The 14,093-nt window shown below is 43.3% G+C and overlaps 1 protein-coding gene and 1 long non-coding RNA gene across 2 annotated transcripts in view; one reads left to right on the top strand and one right to left on the bottom strand.

Annotated features, from left to right (window-relative positions):
• LOC133064716 (uncharacterized) overlaps nucleotides 1-14,093 on the bottom strand; it is a 90,152-nt gene that overhangs the window by 9,756 nt on the left and 66,303 nt on the right. The window lies entirely within an intron of this gene.
• Nucleotides 1-14,093, top strand: part of ANTXR1 (ANTXR cell adhesion molecule 1) — a 251,881-nt gene that overhangs the window by 233,214 nt on the left and 4,574 nt on the right. The window lies entirely within an intron of this gene.

Raw genomic sequence — 14,093 nt, 5'->3', positions numbered from 1 at the left:
TGCAGGGGAAGGAGAGAGGGGGACGCATTGAGAGAGTAGCATTGACCATAATAGAATTTACCATATGTAAAATAGATAGCTAGTGAGAAGTTGCTGTATATCAAAGGGAGCTCAACCCAGTGCTCTGTGACAACATAGAGGGGTGGGATGACATAGGGGGTGGAAGGGAGCTTCAGGAGGGAGGGGACATTTGTATCCTTTTGACTGATTTGTGTTGTTGTATGGCAGAAACCAACACAACATTGTAAAGCAATTATCCTCCAATTAAAAAAAGTTTTTTTTTAAGTACCAAAAAAAAAAAGACACACATATGGCCAACAGGCATGCCACTAGTTATCAGGGACATGCAAATCAAAACCACAGTGAGATACTGCCTCACACCTGTTAGAATGGTTATTATGGAAAAGACAAGGAGTAAAAATGTTGGAGAGGATGTGGAGAAAAGGGAACCCTGTGCACTGCTGGTGGGAATGTAAATTGGTGCAGCCACTATGGAAAACAGTAGTAAGATTCCCCAAAAAATTAAGAATAAATAGTGTGTGTGTCTCTGTGTGTGTGTGCTAAGTCACTTCAGTTGCGTCCGACCCTGTGCGACCCTATGGACTGTAGCCTGCCAGGTTTCTCTGTCCATGGGATTCTCCAGGCAAGAACACTGGAGTGAGTTGCCATGCCCTCTTCCAGGGGATCTTCCCAACCCAGGGATCAAACCCACATCTCTATGTCTCCTACATTGGCAGGTGTGTTCTTTACCACTAGTGCTACTTGAGAAGCCCAGAATTACCATATGACCCAGCTATTCCACTTCTGGACACTAACTTGGAAAGACATAGACTCTTGTGTGTTCACTGAAGCATTTTTTTCCAATAGCCAAGATATGGAAAAAGCCTAAGTGTCTGTCAGTGGATGAATGGATAAAGAAAATGTGCTATGTATGTATGTATATGTGCATATGTGCATACATATGTATGTATGTATACATATACACACACACACACACACACACACACACACACATAAACGGGCTTCCCAGGTACACTCAGATGGTAAAGAACCTGCCTGCAATGCAGGAGACGCAGGTTCGATCCCTGGGTTGGGAAGTTCCCCTGGAGAAGGGAATGGCAACCCATTCCAGTATTCCTGCCTGGAGAATTCCATGGACAGATGAGCCTGGCATGCTACAGTACATGGGGTTGCAAAGAGTAGGACACAGCTGAGAGGCTAACACTTTCATTTTTACTTTTCATACACATAAACACAGTGGAGTACTATTCAGCCATAAAAAGAATGAAATCCTGTTATTTGCAACAATATGGATGGACTTTGAGGATATTATGCTTAGCTAATAAATCAAACAAAGACAGCTACCATAGCCTATCACTCACATGTGGAATCTAAAAAACAACCTACAACAACAAAAAAAACAAACTCATAGATACAGAGGACACATTAGTTGTTATCAAAGGGGAAAGAGGTGGAGGTGGACAAAATGGGTGAAGGGGGTCAATTGTATAGTGATGGATGGTAACTAGACCTGTGGTGGTGATTGCTCTGTAGTGTACACAGATATTGAACTATAATGCTATCCTCCTCAAACTTGTATAATAAAATAAGTAAATAAAACATAGTGGTTTAAAACAATAACTTGCTATTTCTCTCACAGTTCTGTGGGCTGACCTGACTCACCTGTATAATTCTCACCTGGGGTCTGATCCCTCATAAAGTTGCAGTCAGATGGTGGCTAGAGCTAGAGTCATCAGGATGGACTGGGCTAGATGTCCAGGAAGGCTTCTTCACTCACCTGTCTGTGCCCAGTGCTCTCCACGTGGCCTTTCACTACACTAGTCTGGACTTCATACACCGAGTCTCAGGGCACCAAAAACAGGAAGCAGAAACTTCCAGGCCACTTGATATCAGTCTCAAAGCAGTACATCATCTCCATTATGTTTCATTATTCAAAACTATCACAGGACTTCCCTAGTGATACAGTGGATAGGAACCTGCCTGTCAATGCAGGGGACACAGGTATGATCCCTGGTCCGGGAAGATTCCACATGCCGCAAGGAGCATCTAAGCCCATGCACCACAACTACTGAGCAACTACTGAAGCCCTTGCGTCTAGAGCCCGTGCTTTTCAACAAGAGAACCTGCTGCAATGAGAAGACTATACCCGGCAACGAAGAGTAGCCTCCGCTCACTGCAACTAGAGAAAGCCCGTGAGCAGCAACAAAGACCCAGCGCAACCAAAAATAAACAAACAAATAACTCTAAATAAATAAACTATCACAAACCAGATTCAAGGGAGTGGAAAAATGGACTCTTCCTCACCAGGGGGAGAAGCCTGTACCCAGAGGAAGGAAGGAGTTGATGGCAGCCATTCCTGCAGACAAGCTACCCAAACAGGAAGAGAGAATTCTTTGGAACAGAACTCTCTGCCTAGACTGCTCTGAGAGAGGCCCCTCCCCTGCTGCTCTTGGGTGGCCCAATGACTAAAGCAGCAAAGCAAACTTTGAGCAAATACAATTATTTAAAATTGAAGTATAGAGGAATTAATAAACCCATACCACTTTTAGACTTCAACAGATCAAGCTGGTGAAAAAATAAACAACAGATAGAGAGGCTTTAATCTAATAAAGATAGATTTTTGGATATTTCTTTAACAGTGTACCCATCAACTAGAAAATTCACAGTATTTTTTAAATTTGTGAAAAATTACTATGACTTAGGCAACAAAGAAAACTGGGAAGAGGAGAAAAAATATAATTTTACAGGCCACGTTTTTCCCACCATGTCACCACCAAAAATACAAATAAACAAACCATGCCTGGAAGTTAGGAATAAGAATTTAACTCTTTTTTAAAGCCCTTAGAAGTTTTAAAACACTCTCATAAATTACTGTTGAGTCTAAGGGGAAATGAAAATGACAATTACTGGGATTCTAGAAAATAATGACAAGTAGAACACCACAATAAAAACCTATGGGAATTGGAAAAAAAATCATAGCCTTAATTTTTTTCATTGTTAGAAAAAATGAAAATAATGAGCTAAGCATTCAGTTAAAAATTAGAAAAGAATATGAAACAAATCTACAAAAAACAGTAACAAGGAATCTGTGAGTCTAAGAACAAATTAATGAAAACCAAGCAAAGTGAGTAGAACTGAGAAGTCTTAAAAATTTTTCTTTGCAAATACTAGTATCATTGACAAAATCTTTGAAACTCAGAAAAGTCAGGATATATAAATATGTATAATATGGATAATAAGAAAAGGGGTATTATCACAAAGAAAGAGATTTGCTTAATTGTAAGAATTTCCCATGTACAAAGCATAGATCTATGCAATGGATTAAAAAATCTTGATAAAATGAATGATTTTCTAAGAAAAGATAAATTATAGAAATAGATTCAAGAAAAATTATAAAACCGGAATAGGTCAATATCTGTGGCAAAAACTTTTAAAACCATCAAAAAGCTGCACTTAATAAAAATAACATGTCCAGAAAGATCGAGAGAATTTTCCCATTCTTTAGTGAACTAGTAATTCTTAGGCTATTTCACAAATATAGAATATACAAAAAAGATGAAAATCTTCCCAATTCCTTTAGTGAAAATTATTACCTTGATGATAAAAAGAACAAAAGTGGCCAATCTCACATGTGAAAATTGGTGCAAAAATCCCAAATCAAAAATTAACAATTTTCAGAAGTTTATTTTAGAAATATAAGGATAGTTAGAAATTAAATAGACTCATAATGCCCAATAAAGAATTTAATAATTGCATTTGGTATTTCCATGTGACAGATTATGCAACCATTGAAAATGGAAGGGGAGAAATGACCATAGCATTTTATTTAAAAAACTTTGATACATGATGATACCATTTTTTGTAAACATGTGCCTACTCTCTGTGTGTGTATGTATGTGTGTGATCTGAAAGAATGAGCACAACTCTGAGTGTGATCATTGAAATTCTTCCCTCCTCTTTTCCCTCCTTCCTTTGTACATTTTCCAAACTTTCCACAAATAAATTGTAGAACTTGGTAATCAGAAAAAAGGGGGGAATTTTGCTCTTAAATGTCTTATCTCAGTCGTCGTTCTTAACAAACCCCGTGTTTACACATGTCCCACTAAAGATGTGCCATTTTTATATATTTCTACCCTTTCATTTTTCTAGTTTGCTCTTGTTACCAAATATTTCCTTCATGCTTTCATCTTACCCTCAGTTTTGGCATCCAAAGAAGTTATTATGGAGAGCAGGCCAGTATGTGTGTCAGCAAAATGCATCAAATAACTAAAGGAATTGACCTTGGATCCTTTTCCACGAACAGCACATAAAAGGCAGGCTATTATATGAGATTTATAGACAGGGTAAGGGTGCAGTGGAGAAAAGGGAGCAGAAAAGAATTCTGGCATCACCACTCACAACACACCTTCTCTTCACCCTCGGCTCTGACTTTGGGGAAGAGGAAGTAGGCAAGACAGGTGTCTCTGCAACTTTGTCCCTGTCCTCAACTTGGGCCTATAAATGGATGCAGTTAAATGAAAAGCCAGAGTGTGGTATCTTCATTTCCAGTGATGGACCAAAGCTCAAAAAAAGAAAAGCACATGAAATTGGCAGAAAGAAATACCAAGGGAGCAGGACCAATTCGTGCTGAGGAACTTGGATATTTTCCTGTAGAAGGTGGGGAGACACTGAAGAATTTAAGCAGGAAGACAACCTTGACTGTGTGTCTATGTAATGTGTATATGATTATATATATATTTATATTTACATATAGAAATATATGAATGTTTATATATACAGGCATGTGCTGTGCTTAGTCACTCAGTTGTGTCCAACCCTTTGAAACCCCATGGACTGTAGCCCGACAGGCTTCTCTGTCCATGGGGATTCTCCAGGCAAGAATACTGAAGTGGGTTGCCATGCCTTTCTCCAGGGGATCTTCCCAACCCAGGGATTATACCCAGGTCTCCCACATGCAAGCAGATTCTTTATCGTCTGAACCACCAGGGAAGCCCATATACAGGCATACATATATCTTATTGCATGCATGCTCAGTCACTCATTTGTATCCAACTCTTTGTGATCCCATGGACTGTAGCCTGCCAGGCTCCTCTGTCCGTAGGATTTTCCATGCAAGAATACTGAAGTGGGTTGCCATTTCCTCCTCCAAGGAATCTTCCCAACCCAGGGATTGAACCTGTATCTCCTGTATCTCCTGCATTGCAGGCGAATTCTTTACCCCTGAGCCACTAGGGAAGCCCACATACATGTTATATATAGTTCTACTCATCCATGTTTGTGCAGACGTGTGTATATCTATGTGCATTTGTTGTTCAGTCACTAAGTCATATCTGACTCTTTGTGACCCAGTGGACTGCAGCCCACCCGGCATCCCTGTCCTTCACCATGCCCAGAGCTTGCTCAAGCTCATGTCCATTGAGTCAGTGATGCCATCCAACCATCTCATCCTCTGTTGCCCTCTTCTCCTCCTGGCCACTACATATAAATTTTACATGGAAACCAAAATGTCACTGGAAAAGAGAAAGGCAGAAAGCAGGAAGACAGTTTCACTGAGTGGCTCAATTTATAGCAGAGAAGCCAACAGCGAGAGCATGGAGGAATGAATGGATGGATAGGAGAGATCTTTAAGAGAGAGAATCAGGGACTTCTTTAGTGGTCCAGTGGTTAAGAATCTGCCTTGCAACACAGGGGACGTGGGTTTAATCTCTGACTGAGAAACTAAGATCCCATGTGCCATGGGGCTACTGAGCCCACGTGCCTCAACTGGAGAATCCACACATCACAACAGAAGATCCTGCCTGCTGTAACGAAGATCCCGTGTACTGCCGCTAAGGCCTAATGCAGCCAAAAATAAAATAAATAAAGTATTCATCATTTGTAAGAGAATCAGAACTCTGCTTCTCCCTGACTGTGGCAGTAGATGGCCATCCCCCAGTTTCCACTTATATTTCCTAACTGAGATCAACCCTAACTGAATGACTGCCTGCAAATTTAGTCATAATTCCAAACTCCCAGAAGAGAGAATCTGATCTGTCTACCTCAAATTAGGTGTCCACTCCCCTGTCCAGTCAACTGTGACCAAGGACAGGGCCACAGAACACAATATTTGTGTGCTTAATCACTCAGTCATGTCCAACTATAGTTGGACTGTAGCCCGCCAGGCTCCTCTGCCCATGGGGATTCTCCAGGCAAGAATACTGGAGTGGCTTGCCATTCCCTCCTCCCGGGGATATTCCCAACTCAGGGATCAAACTCGGGTCTCCCACATTGCAGGCAGATTCTTTACCATCTAAGCCACAAGGGAAGCCCATGGGTGCTGAGATCCATTTATTTGTGGGATTGTTTGATTGTTGCCCACCTCTACTTCTGGGCTATATTCTTCTTGAGGGCCAGGACTGTGTTTGGTTGCTCAGAACTGTCTGCAGCACCTTATAAGGTATTCAGGACATGGTTAGCACTCAAAAACCATTTGTGGGAAAGAAATGCACAAATGACTTAACAAATGAAGAGATTCAGGCAGAAGAAAAGGCATGATGCAGTCTTCAAATCCAGTCCTCCATGCGTTCATTGTTCATGTGTCTCATTTATCACCAGAGCATCTACTTCAGCAGAATTACATCAGTTGCTTCAACACGCCAGTGAGCTTTTTGTGGTCTAGCCTGAGAACCAACCCCCATTTATAAGAATGATGTAAGTTAGGAACTATGCTCCTAATTCTAAACAACTGACATAAAACAAACTTTGGAAACCTGATCCATTTGTAACTTGAGAAATACCCCCAAACAGGACAATCAATGGAGGAACTAAACCAGAGAGTAAAGGTATTTGTCAGATGAAACTTGGCAGACGTGTTCTCCATTTTCCGTCTGATTATTTTCATATTCTTCCTGTGAAATCCAATTTCCTTAAGTGACCTCTGTTCGTAGGAAACTATTTGGTTTAATCAGTGGAAGCCATGGCGTATTTTTAACCATCTCTGAAGGCCAGCTCCCTCTCCACTGAGGGTGCCTGATACCCAAACAGATGTTTTACAGCACTCAGAACCCATGAGCTCACCACTGGCAAGTCTTCTGCACACAATCAGACCTCAGCTCTTCTCACACATCTCCCGCAAACCCAAATTCAGAACCGGCAGGCAAGCTTGACTCCTTACCATGGTAACAAAAAAGAGCAGAGCATAGAGAATCCAATTCTGAATTTTCAGTCTATTAATGTTCTATAAACCTGATGACCAAATGGAAAATATGCAACACAAAGAGTTAGCCAAACGAAATAGTCTATAAAAAGATGTGCAAACTGGGTGCTCCCGAAGACTTCGGATTAAAGTATCCAAGTTAAAGAGTTCCAAGGCAGTTTGAATTTTGATAGAATTTTAAAACATTAGAGCTGAAGGGTCTGTGGACATGATCTAGCAAGCACAACAGTTTTGTTCCAGAGATGATGAGGCTGAGACCCAAGAGAGAAAGGGCCTCAGGGTTTCACATGCTAGAGGCAGAACTGGGGGTAGAGCTCTGCCTCCCAGGCCAGACCCGCAGGACAGACAGACCACTGTCCCACACCCCCAGCTTCCTGCCTGTTCTTCCTGGACCATCTGTCTGCAGTTCAAAGCTGGGAAGAAGCCAGAACCTGGTCAATAAGATCTTTCATCCTGCCTATGCCATGATCATTTCAGAGTGTGTCCCCTCCACTTTAGATAGAAAGTTTTACTGAAGACCAACTTCTCTTGATAAATCAATAAAAAGTAACCTAAAAAGGTATGTTTAAAAGTAACATGTCAACATTTCAAGTGTGGAAATCAAAGGGAATACATAGAATTCTTACCACTCCTATGGTCAAAGGAAACCATCGCAGGATGACTGAGGAGATGTAAACAGAACTGTGAGATGATGGACCTTTGGTCCTCTGAGAACCTAAACTTGCAGGGAAAACCTGAGCTTCCTAGGAAGGCTTGCTCCACCTCAGAGACACTTGGAGATGTGAGCAGTATCCGCTGAGTGCCAGCCTAAACTGGAACCTTATGCTGCTATGAAGATCTCAAAGGAGAGGAAGCAGATGCAGCCTCAAAAATATTCACCCGCACATTGGGGAACAAAGTTTATGTTGAGAAGAAAACCAAGTGGCAGAGTACAGACCTCATTAAATAAATATTTGTGGAGAGCTTAGGATGTGCTCAGCTAAACATCCTGCAATAAAAGAGCAAGAATTTAATTGAAAGGTGTAAGCAAAGACCAGATCACAGAAGGCTGTGTATGCTATTGGAGGGAGGTGTTTGGAATTTACTTTAAAGATCACTCAGTTCAGTTCAGTTCAGTTCAGTTCAGTTCAGTCACTCAGTCATGTCCAATCTTTGCAACCCCATGGACTACAGCATGCCAGACCTCCCCGTCCATCACCACCTCCTGGAGTTTACTCAAACTCATGTCCATCGAGTTGGTGATGCCATCCAACCATCTCATCCTCTGTCCTCCCCTTCTTCTCCCACCTTCAATCTTTCCCAGCATCAGGGTCTTTTCAAAGGAATCAGTTCTTCCCATCGCATGGCCAAAGTATTGGAGTTTCAGCTTCAGCATTAGTGGGAGCCACTGAATGATGGTGACCTGGGAAGTGAATTGACCAGACTTAGGTTCTGGAAAGATCTCTTGACAGCTGATGGACTGTGGCCAAGTACTACATTATATGATACTATCTACAAGTGCTTCAACAGCATTATTAGCACTTTTATTCTATATTCAGGATAATACAGTAAAAGGGGGTGGGTGAGTGAGAGCCTAGGGCAAGCAGAGCTAGGTTTTAATCCCATTCCTACAATTTACCAGCTGTATGGTCTTGAGCACGTTATTTAAATAGTTCTACCTCTTCAGTCGACTTCCTTTCTGTACACTGATGATAATACTTAGCTGATAGATTTTGATAATAAATTAAGTGGATGACGTGCCTGGACATTTCTAAGAATCCTCCCAACACCATTAAATGCAACCAAATCAAAGTAGAATTTTGCAGTTTGGAGGGAATGCCACCTAGCATCCTGCTGTGCCTCCACTTACAGGAAATACTGTTGCATTTTCTTCTTAAAATTTAATCAGGACATTTTATTGCTAACATGTAAAAATAATTGGCATTTTTACTTTGTAAATGAGCAGTGAGGTAAACTGAGGTCAAAACCAAATATTGGCTCTGAATCAAACCACCCAAAAGCAATAGTGCATAGAATTAAACTGGTTACAGAGACCAGTGCAGGAACTAAGTGCTTCTACTGTCCTAGCAGCCTTTTAACCAAACACTGGTGCAGATTTGCTGGCATATGTGACACTGAAAACATCTGGCCTTTCTATTACCCTCTCACAAGCAAAAACTGATGTCGTGTAAACTGATCTTTAGGCCAATTATATGGTCTAAGAGTTACAGTGTTTGTGTTGGCTCCTCTGGCTCCAGGTTTTAAGAATTTAATTTGTAGCCACACCCCTGCCTGAAGTCCTAACTGCATCTTAACTGTAACTGACTCCAGGGATCTGTTTATGCGGTGTCTGCATCTTCTTTTTGGGACGATAAGTATGTGTGACAGCATTGCCAGTCAACTGTGTCCTGTAAGAATAAGTTATAGGAGTGGCGCAGCAATGGGAGGATAGAAGAGGGTGGGGAAATGAGCGAGCTCTGGGAGCTGCTCTGGTCACCTGTCCATTGCTACACTTTTTTCACCCCTGTGTATCAGTTTTATTCTAGAAGCTAGGTGAGGAATGTAGAGGTTCTACCCCACAGTTCTCCTAGAAGGCACTAAACTAGGAGTCAGAAATCCTGCTACTACCTCCAACTGGCCTGTCTACCCTAGACAAGGTCATTATCATGTCTGAGCACAATAGACATTACTGTGTCTGTTTCCCCACCTAGACTCAACTTCACTTACCAAACACAGTGCCAGGCACTGTTCCAAGCCCACCACCAATGCTGATTAAGTTAATCCTCATCTTGAGAGCAAGTGGCAGGTGGTGTATTATCCCCACCTCATGTCTTACAGGGGCGTGTCACTCAGGAGGTCATGACAGAGGCTGTGAGCTTGCCCCCTCCCCTCTGGCTCCGAGCAGCCGAGCTGCTCTCGGCTCCAGTGCGCCAGGTCTGTACCTGTGCCCTGCAGCAGGTGACCCAGGGCACTCCTGGGGTGTTATTGACTATAGGAAGGGGTGCTCTCTGCCTCTCCCCCACCCCACCCCACCCTTGCCCTCAGCTGCTGTGGCCAAAGGCTGTGATGGTGGCTGGAGAGGGGCTGACCAGGAAGATCTCTCCTCTCCTCATTTTCATCGCCACCCCCCACCCCCAACCCCTGCCTGCTTTTTCTCCATCTTTAGCTGACAGATGTGAGAGAGTTTTGTTCAGTGGATCCTTTCAAATTCTTTTGAAGACATTGAGGAATCCAAATCTGGGTTATGAATGGAAGTATTGATAGAAGCAGCCTGGGAGCTCCTAATTTTGTCTCTGGTAAAAGTACTAGTTACAATTACATGAAATAATTAAACGGACTCTGGGTTCATTCACCTCGTCTCTTGCCCACCCTGACCATCAACTGATCCCTGGAGGGAGGGAGAGAATAGTGGGACAGCCAGCCCTAAAGGAGATCTGAAGGTACGTGGGGCCTTGACCACAGGCATCAGCATCTCCTTCCCCAGGAAGGGAACTTTCCTTCAGCTTTAAAGGAAATGGGTTTCTCTAGTATCCTGGTCTGGTCAGACGTATCTAGGAACATAGGACAGAACATGTAGTACAGTAAATCCCAGTGCTGAGTTACCCATTAGAGGAACTTATCACAGATGGTAATAAAATTAGGACTTTCACATCTTGAAAGAAAGAGCTGTATCCAGGATCATAAATAAACTATGTAACTGAGGCTTAGGTTTATAAAGCTGAAAAAGAGGGCTGCTTCAGCAAACAGGAATTCACAGTGCTGGGTCACAAAATTAACTCGTGAAAGTCCGACCATGATCTTGGAGTTGCAATGAGAAGATGGTAGCTGATTTCTGCAGTTAGTGGACCCCAATCAGAACCTAATGAGGTCAGGCCCTGGTTTAATTTCATAAAATGTAAGCTCATTGGCGTGCTGGCACCTAAATATGGCCTTGTAACTCCTAAACCAACAGTGGAGCAGCAGATGACAAAACGAGGCCAGTGCCTTCCAGAAGTTTCTCATCTAGTCAGGAAGCGAAGGCATTTACAAATAAAGCAATTATAGGATGCAGACTTCAGAGTGTGGTGTAGACGGTAACTAGAGAATTCAGGGAGGAAAGCAAAGAATGAGTAGAAGCCGGACTTTTCTTTTTTTTTTTTTTTTTTTCATTTATCTTTATTAGTTGGAGGCTAATTACTTTACAATATTGTAGTGGTTTTTGCCATACATTGACATGAATCAGCCATGGATGTACATGTGTTCCCCATCCCGATCCCCCCTCCCGCCTCCCTCCCCATCCAACCCCTCTGGGTCTTCCCAGTGCACCAGCCCCGAGCACTTGTACTTTTCAGGGAAAGTTGCGTGGAGGACAAAGGACCTGATCCGGACTGAAAGATGCGGGGAGGGGCGCATGTGTGAGGCAGGCGGTGCTCTGGCCCCGCCCACATCCGCTCCCGCAGACCTGCATCCCGCTCCCGCCTGACTCTCCCGAAGCCAGTCTCAGATCACACACTTGTATTTCCCTCTTGTCCTTTAGGTAATTGGTCCTTAAGGTCTACAGTCACACCCTCTTCATTCCCCACTCCCCCAGGCTCTTCCTCGAAAGGCCTGGAAAAGGAAACCCTGGCCTCTCAGGTGGACACATCACATCCAGGCTGGACAGCACAGGATGGCGTCCATCCTAGAGAAGGAAGCCAGGAAAAATCCACACTTCCTCCTCAGTGGAAGCCCCTGAGTCATTCCTGTCTTGGGTTATAATCAGGTTAAAATGAGCAGGACAAGGAGAAAAGGACAGCCTCAGAGGGGGTACCCCGCCTCAGCCTCCTGGGGAAGGATCCTGTCAGCATCCAGGACACACAGTAGGGAGAAGAAGATGCCCCCGTGGGCGTGGGAAGTTTGGGAAAAGGCCAGGGCCCACAGAGGTGGCCAGTACCCTGCCCAGACAGGCAGGGGAGGGTCGAATGGGAAAGGTGATTGGAGGGAGGTGCTCCTCATACCAGAAGAAGAACTTCATGAGGGGGAGAGGGCCTGTGCTCCCATCCCTTGCAGAGCCCAGTGTTGAGTGGAAGGCTCCCAAACACCTATTAAGAATAGAACTGAAATCCATTGTTTTTGGGTGAAATGTCCTATAGCTGTCAATTAGGTCTAACTGGTCCATTGGATAAGGAAGTTGTGGTACACATACACATTGAAATATTACTCAACTATAAAAAGGAACACATTTGAGTCAAGTCTAATGAGGTGGATGAAACTGGAGCCTATTATACAGAGTGAAGTGAGCCAGAAAGAGAAATACAAATACTGTATAAATGCATTTATATGGAATTTAGAAAGATGGGAACATGACGATCCTATATGTAAGACTGTAAAAGAGACACAGATGTAAAGAGCAGACTTTAGGATTCTGTGTGAGAAGGAGAGGGTGGGATGATATGAAAAGATAGCATTGAAACATGCATATTACTGTATGTTAAATAGATGACCAGTGCAAGTTCAATGCATGAAGCAGGGCACAGAAAGTCAGTGCTCTGGGACAACCTGGAGGGATGGGGTGGGGAGGGAGGTGGGAGAGGGGTGCAGGATGGGGGGACACATGTGTACACATGGCTGATTCATGTTGATGTACGGCAAAAACCACCACAATATTGTAATTATCCTCCCATTAAAAAAAAATTTTTTTAAGGAATAGAGCTGGTGGGTGTCTGCTTCCAAAGAGCAGAGGGGAAGTGCCCCAGGGGGAGGGGGCTACTTTGAGGAGGCAGTTGTAGGTGTTCCAGGTGTCTACTCTGCATTATCCAGCCAGGTCCCTGGGAAGGGTGGAGAAAAGGCCGAATTCAGAGTAGATGCCTTTGTTGCAATAAAAGGTCCCCAGGTTGTATTTCCTAAGAATCTAAGGGCACCTGAGCAGGTGCCATAGCACCTGGAAGAAGAAGGTTTCCCCAGCCAAAGCAAAAGCAGGATAAACTGTCCATGTCAGAGCACTAGGGAGGCAGGGGCCTGGAGCAGGCAGCTGCATCTACTGGTAACAGCAAACCTACCTCTTCCTAGTTGTGGTTTAACCTTCCTGAGCCTCAGTTCTCTCATCTGTGTAACAGAACAATAGATAATAATACCTGCCTGGCAAGGCTGTTGAGGAGATTAAATTCAATGACTTCTGTACTTGCCCTGACCCTGTGCATCCAGTCCCCTACTCTTCCACACCCTTAGTAGAATCTGGGGGGAAAATGAAGTTGAACAAATAATTTTGTGACATAGTGTTGGCCTCAACAATTTAGGGTCTGTGTCCCTTACCAGCTCGAAGAAGTTATGGAACGAGAACGCTGCGCCTTTCCCTTGGCAACTTAATTCCCTTAAAAGCCCCCACGATGATAGCTTATGGTGAACAATGTCAGATTCATGATCTCCAAAGAAGATTTAGCTTCAGGACTAGGGACCAGGCTTGAACACTCAGAGCTTTTCTGTGGCAGAAGTTTTATTACAGTTACAAAGAACAGAGAATGCTTCTGACAGACATCAGAAGGGGGTGGACAGTGCCCCACTGGCTAGTCTTATCAAGGCATTATATACTTTTACCAGACCCACTCCCATAACAGACATCTTAAGGTAACAAGATTAATCAGAAGGTTCTTGTTAAAAAGGAGAAACATGTCTTTCAGCAAGATACATTGTTGTTATATAATCCTTAGTACAGGGCTTAAGGAAAAACAGACCCTTGAGCAAGATGAGTGTTCTTGTGTAATCTTTAGCTCTTGGCTTAAAGAAAATAACATTTTATGTGACTAAGACAAAGCAATGTAGAAAAAAAGTTTGTCCTTTTCACCTCCTTGAGAGCCCCAGACCCCTTTCTCCTCCTTGAGGGCCCTGGACTCTTTATTAATCTACCCAAGAATTAACTCTCTCAATCGTAAGCCCAGAAGAA

This window comes from Dama dama, chromosome 11, assembly GCF_033118175.1.
Source record: "Dama dama isolate Ldn47 chromosome 11, ASM3311817v1, whole genome shotgun sequence".
Classification (NCBI taxonomy): domain Eukaryota; kingdom Metazoa; phylum Chordata; class Mammalia; order Artiodactyla; family Cervidae; genus Dama; species Dama dama.
The sequence above is the reverse complement of the archived record's forward strand: the minus strand, read 5'-3'. Positions and strand labels throughout refer to the sequence as shown.